We start from the raw sequence: 20,373 nt of genomic DNA, 5'->3' as shown, positions 1-20,373 counted from the left end.
TATCTCTCTTTTGCAAAGAGCTAGGCATTGGAAAATTCAGGGCTATAACGTGTAGATGAAGCACTAACAGTAGACTTTAAAATTTTCATTCTAGTGTCTTTCGTTTGGGAGAAAAATGCAAAGGTACAATACAGCTTTTCCTTGCCAATATCTCTCTTTTGCAAAGAGCTAGGCATTGGAAAATTCAGGGCTATAACGTGTAGATAAAGCACTAACAGGAGGCTTTAAATTTTCATTCTAGTGTCTTTCGTTTGGGAGAAAAATGCAAAAGTACAATGCTGCTTTTCCTTGCCGATATCTCTCTTTTGCAAAGAGATAGGCATTGGAAAATTCAGGGCTATAACGTGTAGATGAAGCACTAACAGGAGGCTTTAAAATTTTCATTCTAGTGTCCTTCGTTTGGGAGAAAAATGCAAAGGTACAATACAGCTTTTCCTTGCCAATATCTCTCTTTTGCAAAGAGCTAGGCATTGGAAAATTCAGGGCTATAACGTGTAGATGAAGCACTAACAGGAGGCTTTAAAATTTTCATTCTAGTGTCTTTCGTTTGGGAGAAAAATGCAAAGGTACAATACAGCATTTCCTTGCCGATATCTCTCTTTTGCAAAGAGATAGGCATTGGAAAATTCAGGGCTATAACGTGTAGATGAAGCACTAAAAGGAGGCTTTAAAATTTTCATTCTAGTGTCCTTCGTTTGGGAGAAAAATGCAAAGGTACAATACAGCTTTTCCTTGCCGATATCTCTCTTTTGCAAAGAGATAGGCATTGGAAAATTCAGGGCTATAACGTGTAGATGAAGCACTAATAGGAGGCTTTAAAATTTTCATTCTAGTGTCCTTCGTTTGGGAGAAACATGCAAAGGTACAATACAGCTTTTCCTTGCCGATATCTCTCTTTTGCAAAGAGATAGGCATTGGAAAATTCAGGGCTATAACGTGTAGATGAAGCACTAACAGGAGGCTTTAAAATTTTCATTCTAGTGTCTTTCGTTTGGGAGAAAAATGCAAAGGTACAATACAGCTTTTCCTTGCCGATATCTCTCTTTTGCAAAGAGCTAGGCATTGGAAAATTCAGGGCTATAACGTGTAGATGAAGCACTAATAGGAGGCTTTAAAATTTTCATTCTAGTGTCTTTCGTTTGGGAGAAAAATGCAAAAGTACAATGCTGCTTTTCCTTGCCGATATCTCTCTTTTGCAAAGAGATAGGCATTGGAAAATGCAGGGCTATAACATGTAGATGAAGCACTAACAGGAGGCTTTAAAATTTTCATTCTAGTGTCTTTCGTTTGGGAGAAAAATGCAAAGGTACAATACAGCTTTTCCTTGCCAATATCTCTCTTTTGCAAAGAGCTAGGCATTGGAAAATGCAGGGCTATAACGTGTAGATGAAGCACTAACAGGAGGCTTTACAATTTTCATTCTAGTGTCTTTCGTTTGGGAGAAAAATGCAAAGGTACAATGCTGCTTTTCCTTGCCGATATCTCTCTTTTGCAAAGAGATAGGCATTGGAAAATGCAGGGCTATAACGTGTAGATGAAGCACTAACAGGAGGCTTTTAAATTTTCATTCTAGTGTCCTTCGTTTGGGAGAAAAATGCAAAGGTACAATACAGTTTTTCCTTGCCGATATCTCTCTTTTGAAAAGAGATAGGCATTGGAAAATTCAGGGCTATAACGTGTAGATGAAGCACTAACAGGAGGCTTTAAAATTTTCATTCTAGTGTCTTTCGTTTGGGAGAAAAATGCAAAAGTACAATGCAGCTTTTCCTTGCCGATATCTCTCTTTTGCAAAGAGATAGGCATTGGAAAATGCAGGGCTATAACGTGTAGATGAAGCACTAACAGTAGGCTTTAAAAATTTCATTCTAGTGTCTTTCGTTTGGGAGAAAAATGCAAAAGTACAATGCAGCTTTTCCTTGCCGATATCTCTCTTTTGCAAAGAGATAGGCATTGGAAAATTCAGGGCTATAACGTGTAGATGAAGCACTAATAGGAGGCTTTAAAATTTTCATTCTAATGTCCTTCGTTTGGGAGAAAAATGCAAAGGTACAATACAGCTTTTCCTTGCCGATATCTCTCTTTTGCAAAGAGATAGGCATTGGAAAATTCAGGGCTATAACATGTAGATGAAGCACTAACAGGAGGCTTTAAAATTTTCATTCTAGTGTCTTTCGTTTGGGAGAAAAATGCAAAGGTACAATACAGCTTTTCCTTGCCGATATCTCTCTTTTGCAAAGAGATAGGCATTGGAAAATTCAGGGCTATAACGTGTAGATGAAGCACTAACAGGAGGCTTTAAAATTTTCATTCTAGTGTCCTTCGTTTGGGAGAAAAATGCAAAGGTACAATACAGCTTTTCCTTGCCGATATCTCTCTTTTGCAAAGAGATAGGCATTGGACAAATTCAGGGCTATAACGTGTAGATGAAGCACTAACAGGAGGCTTTAAAATTTTCATTCTAGTGTCTTTCGTTTGGGAGAAAAATGCAAAGGTACAATACAGCTTTTCCTTGCCGATATCTCTCTTTTGCAAAGAGCTAGGCATTGGAAAATTCAGGGCTATAACGTGTAGATGAAGCACTAACAGGAGGCTTTAAAATTTTCATTCTAGTGTCTTTCGTTTGGGAGAAAAATGCAAAGGTACAATACAGCTTTTCCTTGCCAATATCTCTCTTTTGCAAAGAGCTAGGCATTGGAAAATTCAGGGCTATACCGTGTAGATGAAGCACTAACAGGAGGCTTTTACATTTTCATTCTAGTGTCCTTCGTTTGGGAGAAAAATGCAAAGGTACAATACAGCTTTTCCTTGCCGATATCTCTCTTTTGCAAAGAGCTAGGCATTGGAAAATTCAGGGCTATAACGTGTAGATGAAGCACTAACAGGAGGCTTTAAAATTTTCATTCTAGTGTCTTTCGTTTGGGAGAAAAATGCAAAGGTACAATACAGTTTTTCCTTGCCGATATCTCTCTTTTGCAAAGAGATAGGCATTGGAAAATTCAGGGCTATAACGTGTAGATGAAGCACTAACAGGAGGCTTTAAAATTTTCATTCTAGTGTCCTTCGTTTGGGAGAAAAATGCAAAGGTACAATACAGCTTTTCCTTGCCAATATCTCTCTTTTGCAAAGAGCTAGGCATTGGAAAATTCAGGGCTATACCGTGTAGATGAAGCACTAACAGGAGGCTTTTACATTTTCATTCTAGTGTCCTTCGTTTGGGAGAAAAATGCAAAGGTACAATACAGCTTTTCCTTGCCGATATCTCTCTTTTGCAAAGAGATAGGCATTGGAAAATTCAGGGCTATAACGTGTAGATGAAGCACTAACAGGAGGCTTTAAAATTTTCATTCTAGTGTCTTTCGTTTGGGAGAAAAATGCAAAGGTACAATACAGCTTTTCCTTGCCGATATCTCTCTTTTGCAAAGAGATAGGCATTTGAAAATTCAGGGCTATAACGTATAGATGAAGCACTAACAGGAGGCTTTAAAATTTTCATTCTAGTGTCCTTCGTTTGGGAGAAAAATGCAAAGGTACAATACAGCTTTTCCTTGCCGATATCTCTCTTTTGCAAAGAGATAGGCATTGGAAAATTCAGGGCTATAACGTGTAGATGAAGCACTAATAGGAGGCTTTAAAATTTTCATTCTAGTTTCCTTCGTTTGGGAGAAAAATGCAAAGGTACAATACAGCTTTTCCTTGCCGATATCTCTCTTTTGCAAAGAGATAGGCATTGGAAAATTCAGGGCTATAACGTGTAGATGAAGCACTAATAGGAGGCTTTAAAATGTTCATTCTAGTGTCTTTCGTTTGGGAGAAAAATGCAAAGGTACAATACAGCTTTTCCTTGCCGATATCTCTCTTTTGCAAAGAGCTAGGCATTGGAAAATTCAGGGCTATAACGTGTAGATGAAGCACTAATAGGAGGCTTTAAAATTTTCATTCTAATGTCCTTCGTTTGGGAGAAAAATGCAAAGGTACAATACAGCTTTTCCTTGTCGATATCTCTCTTTTGCAAAGAGATAGGCATTGGAAAATTCAGGGCTATAACGTGTATATGAAGCACTAACAGGAGGCTTTAAAATTTTCATTCTAGTGTCTTTCGTTTGGGAGAAAAATGCAAAGGTACAATACAGCTTTTCCTTGCCGATATCTCTCTTTTGCAAAGAGCTAGGCATTGGAAAATTCAGGGCTATAACGTGTAGATGAAGCTCTAACAGTAGACTTTAAAATTTTCATTCGTGTCTTTCGTTTGGGAGAAAAATGCAAAGGTACAATACAGCTTTTCCTTGCCAATATCTCTCTTTTGCAAAGAGCTAGGCATTGGAAAATTCAGGGCTATAACGTGTAGATGAAGCACTAACAGGAGGCTTTAAAATTTTCATTCTAGTGTCTTTCGTTTGGGAGAAAAATGCAAAGGTACAATACAGCATTTCCTTGCCGATATCTCTCTTTTGCAAAGAGATAGGCATTGGAAAATTCAGGGCTATAACGTGTAGATGAAGCACTAACAGGAGGCTTTAAAATTTTCATTCTAGTGTCTTTCGTTTTGGAGAAAAATCAGCTTGAATGCTTCAGGGGCTGGGGCATAGCCAACATGAGCCCCACACCGAAGGAGGGTGGAGGTGTTTAATGCAAACTAGGGGTCAGACAAGCGCCGCAAAAGGCCACCATGCCCTGCACGCCCCTTTTCTGTTTTCATATGCAGACGAGGGTTGAAGCCAACTTTGACCCACTGCTTGGATGACATCACCATATGCAAATCCATCTGCGGCAGGCCTTCCCCCAGGAATGCTTGCACTAGTTGTTGCATTTGGTTTGTTGTTTGGGTGTGCTTCAGTATTAGGCAGCCTTCTGCCCTCCCATGTTCATCTGAAAATATGTGTTCTCCCTGCAGTTGTTGTCCCCAGATGAGAGTTCCCTTGTGCTGCCTCAGTTGAATCTCCTTAACTTGACAGAGATGTGCCTGAGCAGCGGCCCTCCCCAGCTCTATCCCAAATCATACTTATTTTGCATAGGAGATACCATGGTCATGAAGATTATTCTCCCAGGGTGAGGTTCATTCATTGCATTCTGGGTATGCTGACCCCTGTGATTTCCCCAAATGTGGGAAACTCGACTGCTTTATTTGTGGTAGTGGGGGACTGTGTTTGTGTTTTCCTCTGGTCAGCTCTGGTAAAAGTCAGATTTCTTTGTTTCAGAGCCTTGTTCTTCTTTTGAGAGTTCCCTTGTGCTAGTTCTTCAGAACGAACAAATCTTTTGCCTTTTACTAAAGATTTCCGTGGAGAGGAGCAAAACTGAGTTTTATCTCAATTTTTGCATGCCCCGTCTTATTGGGGTTTCTTTTATCAGTTTAAAGATAGAACGAGTGTGCTTTAATGTAAGCTCATTTGCGTAGAAATGACAGTAAATGTTTGTTTCTTTTCAAACAGAACTTTCTTGACTATACTAATTGCTTGAAAGATCTGGGAGCACATGGTAAAGAGTACAAACCATGTTTATAGCAAGGGGAAGCCTGGTGAGAAATCTGCTTTCTTTCTTTCAAATTGGGTGCTCACTTTGAGCTGAATGAGGACTGCTGGCATGGCACTCAGGCGACAGGTAGAATCTTGGTCATGCTGTGGTTTCTCTTCAGAACGAACAAATCTTTCGCCTTTTACTAAAGATTTCCGTGCAGAGGAGCAAAACTGAGTTTTATCTCAATTTTTGCATGCCCCATCTTATTGGGGTTTTATTTTATTGGTTTAAAGATAGAACGAGTGTGCTTTAATGTAAGCTCATTTGCATAGAAATGACAGTAAATGTTTGTTTCTTTTCAAACAGAACTTTCTTGACCACACTAATTGTTTGAAAGATCTGGGAGCACATGGAAAAGAGTACAAACCATGTTTATAGCAAGGGGAAGCCTGGTGAGAAATCTGCTTTCTTTCATTCAAATTGGGTGCTCACTTTGAGCTGAATGAGAACTGCTGGCATGGCACTCAGGCGACAGGTGGAATCTTGGTCATGCTCTGGTTTCTCTTCAGAACTAACAAATATTTCGCCTTTTATTAAAGATTTCCGTGGAGAGGAGCAAAACTGAGTTTTATCTCAATTTTTGCATGCCCCATATTATTGGGGTTTCTTTTATCAGTTTAAAGACAGAACGAGTGTGCTTTCTTGTTAGCTTTAATGTAAGTTTATTTGCATAACAATGACAGTAAATGTTTGTTTCTTTTCAAACAGAACTTTCTTGACCATGCTACTTGCTTGAAAGATCTGGGAGCACATGGAAAACAGTACAAACCATGCAGTATCACAAGAGCCTTTATTTGATCTTTCATGAAGATAGAGCAGAATTGAGGACACGTCAACAATTTCTGCCGAAGGTGGTTCATCTTTCCACATGGTGCCTTTGGCCACTGACACCTTCGTTGAGTCAAAGTCTCTGGCTGTGGTCAGAACTTTGAAAATTTATGTCACCAGAACGGTTCAGATTAGGAAAACAGAGGCTCTGTTTGTCCTGTATGCTCCCAACATGATTGGGTGTCCTGCTTCCATGCAGACCATTATGCGCTGGATCTGTGGTAAAATTCAGCATGCTCATTCCACGGCAGGATTGCCGTTACTGAATTAGGTGAAGACCCATTCTACTAGAAAGGTGGGTTCATCCTGGGCAGCTGGTCGGGGAGTCTCGGCATTGCAACTTTGCCGAGCAGCTATTTAGTAAACACTTTTGCTAAGTTTTACAAGTTTGATACCTTGGCTGATGATAACCTCAAGTTGGGTCATTCGGTGCTGCAGAGTCGTACGCACTCTCCCACCCGTTCAAGAGCTTTGGTATAACCCCATGGTTCTTAATGTGACCCCAGCATCCTCTAGGTCGTATGAGAAAATAGGATTTTAATACCTACCGGTAAATCCTTTTCTCTTAGTACGTAGAGGATGCTGGGCACCCGTCCCAGTCCATACTGTGTCTGCAGTTATTACTTGTGGTTATACACATGTTGTGTTACGGTTCTGGTCAGCTTTTTGCTGCAATTGTTCATGCCGTTGGCTTGTGTTCTGTTGAATGCCACGTTCTGCGGCATGCTTAAGGTGTGAGCTGGTAAGATGCTCACCTTAGTTTAACAATAAATCCTTTCCTCGAAATGTCCGTCTCCCTGGGCACAGTTCCTATAACTGGAGTCTGGAGGAGGGGCATAGAGGGAGGAGCCAGTTCACACCCTTTGAAAGTCTTAAAGTGCCCATGTCTCTTGCGGATCCCGTCTATACCCCATGGTTCTTAATGTGACCCCAGCATCCTCTACGGACTAAGAGAAAAGGATGCCCTTGTGTACTATCCTGACTTCTCCTCCCGTCTGCTTACTTTGTGCCTTCCAACGCACAATGCGAACTACAGGTGGTGCTGCAGGGCCCACACCCTTTTACTTGCCTTACAGAGCAGCTCTGGAGCTGTTACAGTGCCCAGCTGCTGCAAGAAATCAGCATGAATGCTTCAGGGGATGGGGCATGGCCAACATGAGCCCCACACCAAAGGAGGGTGGGGGTGTTTAATGCGAACTAGGGGTCATCCAAGCACTGCAAAAGGCCGCCATGCCCTGCATGCCCCTTTTCTCTTTTTATATGCAGATGAGGGTTCCAGCCAACTTTGGCCCACTGCTTGGATGACATCACCGTATGCAAATCCGTCTGCTGCAGACCTTCCCCCAGGAATGCTGTTACTAGTTGTTGGATATGGTTTGATATTTGATGGTGCTTCAGTATTAGGCAGCCTTCCGCCATCCCATGTTCATCTGAAAAGATGTGGTCTCCCTGCAGTTGTTGTCCCCAGACGAGAGTTCCCTTGTGCTTCCTCAGTTGAATCTCCTTAACTTGACGGGGGAGGGGCTGCCCGAGCTGCCACCCTCCCCAGCCCTATCCCAACTCATACTTATTTTACATATTAGATCTCTTGATCATGAAGATTGTTCTCACAGGGTGAGGTTCATCCATTATATTTTAAAATAGGAAGGTACAAATTACATATTTGAATTGCATCTATGTGCTGGATTCAAATGTCCCCCCCCCTTCCTTTCTCAATTGTGCCCGTCAGCAGCTATTCTAAGGTTGCTGCCAATGGGTGTGACACATTAATTTCTTCTGTGGGGTACACTGGACTCCACAAGGATTCACATTGGGGTGTAGAGTAGGATCTTGATCTGAGGCACCAACCGGCTCAAAGCTTTTGACTGTTCCCAAGAAGCTCAGTGCATTCTCCTCTATAACCCCGCTTCCATGAACAGGGAGCTCAGTTTGTAGTTGGTGCCTTCAGTAGCAGGCCAATTAACAGGGGCCTGCCTCAGGCAGCCTATTCTTAGCTATTAATTTTGACAAGAAAAGAAGAACTTGTTTTATGAGAATCTACAAGGGCTGCAGCAGGCTAGGTCTAATAGACATCTTTACTGCAGCTTCATCACTCCCAGCGGCGCTATATACTCCCGTGCCCTGGTTGCTGGGTCACTGCAGCGGAGGCTCCGGTTTCATCCTAAGGTCAGTCACACACACACCACCCTTCCGGATCACGAGGCCGCTGATGAAGGGGAGCGAGGCCGTAGGGGGTGGGCCGTGTGCGCACTGCGGTGGACACTGATTACTGGGCAGCCGCTCCACTAGCCACCAGGTACAGTTAAGGAGCACAGGTCTGGGGGTTTTTCTCCTATATTAACCCAATTTTGTACTGCCCGCAGCGCATTGTGATAGGTAATAGGGCCTGATTCAGGTTGGATTGCAATCACAATAAGCGATCCAACTGCAAAAATTGCTAAGAGCATACGCATGTGCCTGCATTTTCTGCGGCACCCCGCAGAGAATGTGATCGCCTCTGCCTGTCAATCGGGGTGGGGAAGGGGGGGAGAGGTGGGTCAGCAACACTCCATTTCCAAGTCAGGGATGGAGCGGTGCGGGGGCAAGGCTTCAAAATGGGGTCTGCAACGGAGGAGACACAGGGGGCGTGGTCACAGCGGCTGTATGACATCACATTCAGCCGCTGTGATCACAAAAATGGTGGCGGCTTCCTGCGCGCACATACAGTCTGCACCAGCAGGAGCCTACACCATTTTTTATGATCACGCTGAACTGCAGTGTGACTGCAATTACAGCATGGTCAAGAAGGGAGGCGTCATGCTGGGTGGCCATGCCCTGTCACTGTGCAGGAGCCAGCACCGCTCACACACTAGTCCCCGGGTGCAGCCCCCAACCCCCGGGACACCCGGAGCAACAAAATGTAGATTCAGGCCACCAGGCCACGCCCCTACCTATGAAACCATGCCTCCTTTTTACCATTGCGCTGCTTATCTGCGCGCACTGCATTACAATCTCCCTCGCCACCTCTCTGTGTGTCACCAGTGATAGTGACACCTCTGCCATGCTTGTAGCAGCTGGTCCTAAGATCTACGCCTCAAACCCTGAGTGTTTGCCCTTGTGACTTGTTGATCATCATAGCGAAGCAGATGCTTACAGAAAACTGCAGGGGCTTAGATTGAAAATAAAAAAATTGATGGGTATAAGGTAGAGAGGAGCGGGTTCGGTTCTCCGAGAACCGAATTCCCCACGAACTCCACGTGGTTTACACTGGTCCGAGGCAGGCTCGGTTGTTCCCGCCTGACTCGGAAAACCTGAACAAGGGAAAATGTCATCATCCCGCTGTCGGATTCTCGCGAGATTCGGATTCCATATAAAGAGCTGCGCGTTGCTGCCATTTTTACTCGTGCATTGAAGAGAGAGCGGAGAGGACGTGGCTATGTTCTCTCAGTGGAAATCTCAATATCAGTGCTCAGTATCAGTGGTTACTTATTGCTGCTCAGTAATACTAGTAGTGTGTCTCTCCTGCTCAGTGTCAGTTCTCAGTAGTATCCTCATCAGTGCTCAGTATCACTGCTCATTGTCTTGTGCTGCATTGTGGTGCTCAGCATACTACAGTACATTACTAATAGTCCAGTGCTGCATCTTGCTGCTCAGTGTCAGTTCTAGTATCCTCATCAGTGCTCACTATCACTGCTCATTGCATTGTGGTGTTCTGTATACTACAATAACATAGTAATATAGTAACATAGTTTTTGAGGTTGAATAGAGGCAAATTGCCCATCGTGTTCAACCTGTTTTAAGTTGTGATGATTCTACATACTTGCTGAATAATGTTTTATGACTAGTTAGCTACTATAACTCATGTTACCCCCGGATTAACCATGTTGATATTTTAAGTATTATAACCTTGGATAGCTTTTTCATTCAGAAATGTATCCATTCCTTTTTTAAATCCAATTACAGAGTCCGCCATTACCACCTTCCCTGGCAGGGAATTCCACATCCTGATTGCCCTAACAGTGAAGAAACCTTTCCTCCATTGCGTTCTGAACTTTCCTCCAGTCGCAGCGAGTGACCACGTGTTCTTTTAATAAATAATTCCTCTGATAACTCTTTGTTATGTATCTTTACATATTTGAAGATATTAATAATATCTCCTCTTAGGCACCTCTTTTCTAGTGTATAAATATTCAGCCTAGTAAGTCTTTCCTTATAGTCCAGTACTTTTAGGCCTTTAATCAATTTAGTCTTCAGGATCTCTTACACTTCACTTCCATGAGCAGCAGAGTAGTGCAATGGAAGCATGCTGGGCCCATAACCCAGAGGTCGATTGATCGAAACTATCCTCTGCTATGTGCATTTTTTTTTTTATAATTAAAGTAATCAAAAACTGGGATTGATATTTTGGCTCTTTTATTTTTACTTAAAGTACAATAACTTTTATCATTTTAATTTGTTTTAATAGTATATTGACAGCATTGTTTTCTTTAAAAAATCCACTTAATTTTCTTTACCCTATAACTGAAATGGTAACTGACAAAAACAAACTACATTGTCACCAGAAGAGCAATGCAAAATGTACAAGTGATATATGAAAATCATCTTCCATCTTGAATTTCAATGATGCATTGGGACAACAATTTGTGAGAAACATCTTCACCCACAAAGAAAGATTTTCTTAATTCCTTACCTGTGTGCTGATTAGATATCACCTTGTTTTCACATTAAACAGACTTCCCCGTGAGGAAGCAGCAAGGATGCAGTGACGTTTCCTGGTGTCAACCTGTATTATTTCAGTAGACATTGAAATGAGGATGCATCTTTGATGCCTTTCCAATGAAGCAAGTTTATTTCAGTAATAGGTGAAAAACCATTCCTACAAAGGTGTTAATCAGAGACTTGGCTTTGTGGACACTATTCAGAGAGCAAATTTGTTAGCATAAACATAAAATCAGAAAATGAAGAGCTGTTTAATCACTCAATTGGACTTTTCTGCCAGCATATTTTTTTTCTCTGCAACCCACTGCTAAATTGTGCTTCCTAGCTGTTTTTTTATAAAATCACTTAATCAAATCTAACTCTGATTACATCAGAGAAGGCCAGGTACCCTACACCATAAGGGGGGTTTTTGAAATTTTGACTTGTCTACTTAAAGATCACCAAAATCTGATTACAAGGTCAATTACATCCCTGGGTGGGATTGAACCACCAACCTTTTGGTTAATAGCCAAACATGCTAACCGATTGCGCCACAGAGACACCTTGCAAAAGTCAATACTGACAAAGGCTAATAATCATTCATCTAGAACGTTTCCTAGAAAAACTTTAAAAAGTCAATAATCTGGAGAATTTTTGTAAGAAACACATTGGTACTTTCCCATGATGAGTGAGTGCTTCAGGATTTCTTGCACTTACATGGGCTATTAACCAAAAGGTTGGTGGTTCAATCCCACCCAGGGATGTAATTGACCTTGTCATCAGATTTTGGTGATCTTTAAGTAGACAAGTCAAAATTTCAAACCCCCTCTTATGGTGTAGGGTACCTGGCCTTCTCTGACGTAATCAGAGTTAGATTTAATTAAGTGATTTTATAAAAAACAGCTAGGAAGCACAATTTAGCAGTGGGTTGCAGAGAAAAAAATAACATTTTAAACCTACCGGTAATTTTTTTTTCTCGTAGTCCGTAGAAGATGATGGGGACTCCGTAAGGACCATGGGGGATAGACGGGCTCCGCAGCAGACATGGGCACTTTAAGAAAGACTTTAGATCTGGGTGTGCACTGGCTCCTCCCTCTATGCCCCTCCTCCATACCTCAGTTAGAGAAACTGTGCCCAGAGGAGACAGACAGTTCGAGGAAAGGATTTTTGTTAATCCAAGGTCAAGATTCATACCAGCCACACCAATCACACCGTATAACTTGTGATATACTACCCAGTTAACAGTATGAATCAAATCTAACTCTGATTACATCAGAGAAGGCCAGGTACCCTACACCATAACAGGGGTTTTCGAAATTTTGACTTGTCTACTTAAAGATCAACAAAATCTGATTACAAGTTCAATTACGTCCCTGGGTGGGATTGAACCACCAACCTTTTGGTTAATAGCCGTACACACTAACTGATTGCGCCACAGCGAAACTTTGCAAAAGTACATACTGACAAAGGCTAATAAGCATTCATCTAGAACGATTCCTAGAAAAACTTTAAAAAGTCAATAATCTGGAGAGTTTTTGTAAGATGTTTCTTCCAGCAACCAATGAAGAAACACATTGGTACTTTCGCATGATGAGTGAGTGCTTCAGGATCTCTTGCACTTACATGTGCAGCAGAGTACTGTAATGGAAGCATGCTGGGTCCATAACCCAGAGGTAGGCAGATTGAAACTATCCTCTGCTATATGACTTGTCTACTTAAATATTACCAAAATTTGATGACAAGGTCAATTACGTCCCTGGATGGGATTGAACCACCAACCTTTTGATTAATAGCTGAACACACTAACCGATTGCGCCACAGAGACACTTTGCAAAAAGTACATACTGACAAAGACTAATAAGCATTCATCTAGAACGTTTCCTAGAAAAACTTTAAAAAGTCAATAATCTGGAGAGTTTTTGTAAGATGTTTCTTCCAGCAACCAATGAAGAAACACATTGGTACTTTCCCATGATGAGTGAGTGCTTCAGGATCTCTTGCACTTACATGTGCAGCAGAGTACTGCAATGGAAGCATGCTGGGCCCATAACCCAGAGGTAGGCAGATTGAAACTATCCTTTGCTATATGCATTTTTTTTTGTTCATTAAAGTAATCCAAAACTGGGATTGATATTTTAGCTTTTATTTTTACTTAAAGTACAATAACTTTTACCATTTTAATTTGTTTTAATAGTATATTGACAGTGTTGTTTTCTTTCAAAAATCCAATTAATTTTCTTTACCCGATTATTAAAATGGTAATTGACAAAAACAAACTACATTGTCACCAGAAGAGCAATACAAAATGTACAAGTGATATATTAAAATCATCTTTCCAGCTTGAATTTCAATGATGCATTGGGGCAACGATTTTGTGAGAAACATCTTCACCCTTAAATAAAGATTTTCTTTATTCCTTACCTGTGTGCTAATTAGATATCACCTTGTTTTCACATTAAACAGACTTCCACATGAGAAAGCAGCAAGGATGCAGTGGCGTTAATGTTTCCTGGTGTCAACCTGTATTATTTCAGTAGATATTGAAATGAGGATGCATCTTGCTGCCTTTCCAATGAAGCAAGTTTAATTTAGTAATAGGTGAAAAACCATCCCTACAAATATGTTAATCAGATACTTGGCTTTGTGGACACTTTTCAGAGAACAAATTAGTTAGCATAAAAATAAAGCCAGAAAATGAAGAGCTGTTTAATCACTCAATTGGATTTTTCTGCCAGCATATTTCTTTTTCTCTGCAACCCACTGCTAAATTGTGCTTCCTAGCTGTTTTTTTATAAAATCACTGATTCAAATCTAACTCTGATTACATCAGAGTAGGCCAGGTACCCTACACCATAAGAAGGGGGTTTGAAATTTTGACTTGTCTACTTAAAGATCACCAAAATCTGATAACAAGGTCAATTACATCGTTGGGTGGGATTGAACCACCAACCCTTTGATTAATAACCAAACACACTAACCGATTGCGCCACAGAGACACTTTACAAACATACATACTGACAAAGGCTAATAAGCATTCATCTAGAACGTTTCCTAGAAAAACTTTAAAAAGTCAATAATCTGGAGAGTTTTTGTAAGATGTTTCTTCCATCAACCAACGAAGAAACACATTGGTACTTTCCCATGATGAGTGAGTGCTTCAGGATCTCTTGCACTTACATGTGCAGCAGAGTACTGCAATGGAAACATGCTGGGCCCATAACCCAGAGGTAGGCAGATTGAAACTATCCTCTGCTATATGCATTTTTTTTTGTTAATTAAAGTAATCCAAAACTGGGATTGATATTTTTGCTCTTTTATTTTTACTTAAAGTACAATAACTTTTACCATTTTAATTTGTTTTAATAGTATATTGACAGTATTGTTTTCTTTCAAAAATCCACTTAATTTTCTTTACCCTATTATTAAAATGGTAATTGACAAAAACAAACTACATTGTCACCAGAAGAGCAATACAAAATGTACAAGTGATATATTAAAATCATCTTTCCAGCTTGAATTTCAATGATGCATTGGGGCAACGATTTTGTGAGAAACACCTTCACCCTTAAATAAAGATTTTCTTAATTCCTTACCTGTGTGCTAATTAGATATCACCTTGTTTTCACATTAAACAGACTTCCACATGCGAAAGCAGCAAGGATGCAGTGGCGTTTATGTTTCCTGGTGTCAACCTGTATTATTTCAGTAGACATTGAAATGAGGATGCATCTTGCTGCCTTTCCAATGAAGCAAGTTTAATTCAGTAATAGGTGAAAAACCATTCCTACAAAGGTGTTAATCAGAGACTTGGCTTTGTGGACACTTTTCAGAGAGCAAATTTGTTAGCATAAACATAAAATCAGAAAATGAAGAGCTGTTTAAACAGCTACTGCCTGAGGGTCTCTTGACCTGGTGCAATACCTCTGTAGCTTTTTGTTGAGGCGGGACGCCATCATGTCTATCTGGAACAGTCCCCACCGACTTGCAATCTGTGCGAAGACTTCCTGATGGAGTCCCCACTCTCCTGGATGTAGGTCGTGTCTGCTGAGGAAGTCTGCTTCCCAGTTGTCCACTCCCGGAATGAACACTGCTGACAGTGCGCTTACATGATTCTCCGCCCAGCGAAGAATTCTGGTGGCTTCCGCCATCGCCACTCTGCTCCTTGTGCCGCCTTGGCGGTTTACATGAACTACTGCGGTGACGTTGTCTGACTGGATCAGAACTGGTTGGTCGCGAAGTAAGGTCTCCGCTTGACATAGGGCGTTGTATATGGCCCTTAGCTCCAGGATGTTGATGTGAAGACAAGTCTCCTGACTTGACCAAAGACCTTGGAAATTTCTTCCCTGTGTGGCTGCTCCCCAACCTCGGAGGCTCGCGTTCGTGGTCACCAGGATCCAGTCCTGAATGCCGAACCTGCGGCCCTCTAGAAGGTGAGCACTCTGCAGCCACCACAGGAGAGATACCCTGGCCCTGGGGGACAGGGTGATCAACTGATGAATCTGTAGATGTGACCCGGACCACTTGTCCAGTAGGTCCCATTGCAAGATCCTCGCATGGAACCTGCCGAAGGGAATGGCCTCGTATGATGCCACCATCATTCCCAGGACTCGAGTGCAGTGATGCACTGACACCTGTTTTGGTTTCAATAGGTTCCTGACCAGAGTCATGAGTTCCTGGGCCTTTTCTATCGGAAGATAAACCCTTTTCTGGTCCGTATCCAGAATAATGCCCAAGCAAAGTCAGACGAGTCGTAGGAACCAACTGCGACTTCGGGATATTGAGAATCCAGCCGTTTTGCTGTAACACCTTCAATGAAAGTTATACGCTGTTCAGCAACTGCTCTCTTGATCTCGCTTTTATGAGGAGATCGTTCAAGTACGGGATAATTGTGACACCTTGCTTTCGCAGGAGCACCATAATTTCCGTCATTACCTTGGTGAAAATTCTCGGAGAAAATTCTGGAGAGACCAAACGGCAACGTCTGAAATTGGTAATGACAATACTGTACCGCAAATCTTAGGTACGCCTGATGAGGTGGATAAATGAGTACATGAAGGTATGCATCCTTTATGTCCAGAGATATCATAAAATCCCCCCCTTCTAGGCTGGCGATGACCGCTCTTAGCGATTCCATCTTGAACTTGAACCTTTTCAAGTATAGGTTCAGGGATTTTAAATTTAATATGGGTCTGACCAAACCGTCCGGTTTTGGGACTACAAACAGGGTCGAATAATTTCCCTTTCCTTGTTGAAGCAGGGGAACCTTGACCACCACCTGTTGAAGATACAATTTGTGAATTGCATTTAACACTATCTCCCTTTCCTGGGGAGAAGATGGTAGGGCCGATTTGAAAAACCGGCGAGGAGGCACCTCTTCGAATTTCAGCTTGTAACCCTGAGAAACAATTTCTATTGCCTAGGGATCCACCTGCGAATGAACCCAGATGTGGCTGAAAACACGAAGACGTGCCCCCAACTGGGCGGACTCCTTTAGCGGAGCCCCAGCGTCATGCGGTGGATTTTGTAGAGGCCGGGGAGGACTTCTGTTCCTGGGAACTAGCTGTGTTGTGCAGCTTCTTCCCTCTGCCCTTACCTCTGGCAAGAAAGGACGCACCTCGTACTTTCTTGTTTCTCTGTGATCGAAAGGACTGCATTTGATAATGTGGTGCTTTCTTAGGCTGTGAGGGAATATAAGGCAAAAAATTTGATTTACCAGCTGTAGCTGTGGAGACAAGGTCCGAGAGACCTTCCCCAAACAATTCCTCACACCTGTAAGGTAAAACCTCCATATGCCTTTTTGAGTCGGCATCACCTGTCCATTGCCGGGTCCATAGGACTCGTCTAGCAGAAATCGACATAGCGTTTATTCTAGAACCCAGTAGACTAATGTCACTTTGAGCATCTCTCATATATAGGACAGCATCTTTTATATGCCCTATGGTCAATAACATAGCATCCTTATCTAGGGTCTCAATCTCTGCTGATAAGGTATCTGTCCATGCTGCCACCGCGCTACAACCTCGGCCGACGCAATTGCCGGTCTGAGTAAGGTACCAGAATGTGTGTAAATGGACTTTAGGGTAACCTCCTGCTTGCGGTCAGCAGGGTCCCTGATGGTAGCCGTATCCTGGGATGGCAGCGCTACCTTTTTGGATAAGCGTGTCAATGCTTTATCCACCCTAGGGGAGGATTCCCACCGTATCCTGTCCATTGGCGGGAAAGGATACGCCATAAGAATCCTTTTGGGAATCTGCAGCTTTTTGTCTGGAGATTCCCAAGCTTTTTCACATAATTCGTTCAACTCATGTGAGGGGGGAAAGGTTATCTCAGGTTTCTTTCCCTTATACATGTGTACCCTCGTGTCAGGGACAGGGGACTCTGTGATGTGCAAAACATCTTTTATTGCAATAATCATATATCGAATACATTTAGCCAATTTTGGTTGTAACTTTGCATCATCGTAGTCGACACTGGAGTCAGAATCTGTGTCGGTATCTGTGTCAACTATTTGGGATAGTGGGCGCTTTTGAGACCCCGAAGGTCCCTGCGACATAGGGACAGGCATGGGTTGACTCCCTGACTGTTCCCTAGCTTCAGCTTTGTCTAATCTCTTGTGTAATAAGTTTACATTAGCACTTAAAACATTCCACATATCCATCCAGTCAGGTGTCGGCGTTGTCGATGGAGACACCACATTAATTTGCTCCTGCTCCTCTCTAGGAGAGCCTTCTACCTCAGACATGTCGACACACGTGTACCGACACACCATACACTCAGGGAATCCTCTTATCTGAGGACAGTTCCCCAACAAGGCCCTTTGGAGAGACAGAGAGAGAAAGTATGCCAGCACACACCCCAGCGCTATATGACCCAGGAAAAAAACACAATCATTTTATGTTTACCCAGTAGCGCTGTATTTCCATATATATATGCGCCTAATTATGTGCCCCCTCTTCTTTAAGACCCTCTTTCTACCGTGGTATAAGCAGGGGAGAGTCCATGGAGCTTCCCCTCAGCGGTGCTGTGGAGAAAATGGCGCTGGGGAGTGCTGAGGGAGAAGCCCCACCCCCTCAGCGACGGGCTTCTGTCCCGCTCAAATAGCCCCCCCCATAAAAAAATGGCGGGGGCTCTTATATATATATACAGTGCCTAGCTGCATATATATTTATTTTGCCAAAGAGAGGTCTATATTGCTGCCCAGGGCGTCCCCCCTGCGCCCTTCACCCTTACACTGACTGCCGTGTGTGAGGTGTATGGGAGCAATGGAGCACAGCTTTACTGCTGTGCGTTACCTCAGTGAAGATCATGAAGTCTTCCGCCGCCTCTGAAGTCTTCTTTTCTTCTCATACTCACCCGGCTTCTATCTTCCGGCTCTGCGAGGGGGACGGCGGCGCGGCTCTGGGACGGACGGCGAGGGTGAGACCTGCGTACCGATCCCTCTGGAGCTAATGCTGTACAGTAGCCTAAGAAGCAGAGCCTATCAACTCACAGAAGTAGGTGTGCATCTCTCCCCTCCGCCCCTCGATGCAGGGAGTCTGTTGCCAGCAGGCTCCCTGAAAATAAAAAAATCTAACAAATATACTTTCTGTCAGGAAACTCAGGAGAGCTCCCTGAAAAGCACCCAGTCTCCTCTGGGCACAGTAGTAAACTGAGGTCTGGAGGAGGGGCATAGAGGAAGGAGCCAGTGCACACCCAGATCTAAAGTCTTTCTTAAAGTGCCCATGTCTCCTGCGGAGCCCGTCTATCCCCCATGGTCCTTACGGAGTCCCCAGCATCCTCTAGGACGTAAGAGAAAAATTATGCTGGCAGAAAAATCCAATTGAGTGATTAAACAGCTCCAGAGCTGCTCTGTAAGGCAAGTAAAAGGGTGTGGGCCCTGCAGCACTACCTGTAGTTTGCATTGTGCATTGGAAGCCTAGTTTGCTGTCTGTTTCCACTTCTTTTTTCTTGATCCCCTCCCGTCTATACCCTTGTGCACTATCCTGACTTCTCCTCCCGTCTGCTTACTTTGTGCCTTCCAATGCACAATGCAAACTACAGGTAGTGCTGCAGGGCCCACACCCTTTTACTTGCCTTACAGAGCAGCTCTTGAGCTGTTACAGTGCCCAGCTGCTGCAAGAAATCAGCGTGAATGCTTCAGGGGCTGGGGCATGGCCAACATGAGCCCCACACCGAAGGAGGGTGGGGGTGTTTAATGCGAACTAGGGGTCTTGCACAATGCGAACTACAGGTAGTGCTGCAGGGCCCACACCCTTTTACTTGCCTTACAGAGCAGCTCTGGAGCTGTTACAGTGCCCAGCTGCTGCAAGAAATCAGCTTGAATCCTTCAGGGGCTGGGGCATAGCCAACATGAGCCCCACACCGACAGAGGGTGGAGGTGTTTAATGCGAACTAGGGGTCATCCAAGTGCCGCAAAAGGCCGCCATGCCCTGCACGCCCCTTTTCTCTTTTCATATGCAGACGAGGGTTGAAGCCAACTTTGACCCACTGCTTGGATGACATCGCCATATGCAAATCCATCTGCTGCAGGCCTTCCCCCAGGAATGCTTGCACTAGTTGTTGCATTTGGTTTGTTGTTTGGGGGTGCTTCAGTATTAGGCAGCCTTCTGCCCTCCCATGTTCATCTGAAAATATGTGTTCTCCCTGCAGTTGTTGTCCCCAGATGAGAGTTCCCTTGTGCTGCCTCAGTTGAATCTCCTTTACTTGACAGAGATGTGCCTGAGCAGCGGCCCTCCCCAGCCCTATCCCAAATCATACTTATTTTGCATAGGAGATACCATGGTCATGAAGACTGTTCTCCCAGGGTGCGGTTCATTCATTGCATTCTGGGTATGCTGACCCCTGTGATTTCCCCAAATGTGGGAAACTCGACTGCATTATTTAATGCGAACTAGGGGTCATCCAAGCACCGCAAAAGGCCGCCATGCCCTGCATACCCCTTTTCTCTTTTCATAAGCAGACGAGGTTTGAAGCCAACCTTGACCCACTGCTTGGATGACATCACTTGCTGCCTTTCCAATGAAGCAAGTTTAATTTAATAATAGGTGAAAAACCATCCCTACAAAGGTGTTAATAAGATACTTGGCTTTGTGGACACTTTTCAGAGCACAAATTTGTTAGCATAAAAATAAAGCCAGAAAATGAAGAGCTGTTTAATCACTCAATTGGATTTTTCTGCCAGCATATTTCTTTTTCTCTGCAACCCACTGCTAAATTGTGCTTCGTGGCTGTTTTTTTTATAAAATCACTTAATCAAATCTAACTCTGATTACATCAGAGAAGGCCAGGTACCCTACACCATAACAGGGGTTTTCGAAATTTTGACTTGTCTACTTAAAGATCACCAAAATCTGATAA

The 20,373-nt window shown here is 43.0% G+C and overlaps 4 non-coding genes and 1 pseudogene across 4 annotated transcripts; all 5 read left to right on the top strand.

Annotated features, from left to right (window-relative positions):
- The first annotated feature begins 4,995 nt into the window (after positions 1 to 4,995).
- On the top strand, positions 4,996 to 5,159 carry LOC135016231 (U1 spliceosomal RNA). Its single transcript, XR_010214366.1, has one exon. It is a non-coding gene; the product is annotated as a U1 spliceosomal RNA (small nuclear RNA).
- A 59-nt stretch (positions 5,160 to 5,218) lies between these two features.
- LOC135016517 (U5 spliceosomal RNA) lies at positions 5,219 to 5,335 on the top strand. Its single transcript, XR_010214602.1, has one exon. It is a non-coding gene; the product is annotated as a U5 spliceosomal RNA (small nuclear RNA).
- Positions 5,336 to 5,609: 274 nt separating this feature from the next.
- LOC135016504 (U5 spliceosomal RNA) lies at positions 5,610 to 5,725 on the top strand. The gene has a single exon (XR_010214589.1). It is a non-coding gene; the product is annotated as a U5 spliceosomal RNA (small nuclear RNA).
- Positions 5,726 to 6,000: 275 nt separating this feature from the next.
- On the top strand, positions 6,001 to 6,116 carry LOC135016509 (U5 spliceosomal RNA). The gene has a single exon (XR_010214594.1). It is a non-coding gene; the product is annotated as a U5 spliceosomal RNA (small nuclear RNA).
- A 13,653-nt stretch (positions 6,117 to 19,769) lies between these two features.
- Positions 19,770 to 19,948, top strand: LOC135016468 (U1 spliceosomal RNA; annotated as a pseudogene).
- Positions 19,949 to 20,373: the final 425 nt, after the last annotated feature.

This window comes from Pseudophryne corroboree, unplaced genomic scaffold (assembly GCF_028390025.1).
Source record: "Pseudophryne corroboree isolate aPseCor3 unplaced genomic scaffold, aPseCor3.hap2 scaffold_299, whole genome shotgun sequence".
NCBI classification, from domain to species: domain Eukaryota; kingdom Metazoa; phylum Chordata; class Amphibia; order Anura; family Myobatrachidae; genus Pseudophryne; species Pseudophryne corroboree.
Note: the sequence above shows the minus strand (reverse complement) of the source record. Positions and strands in the feature narration are given on the sequence as shown.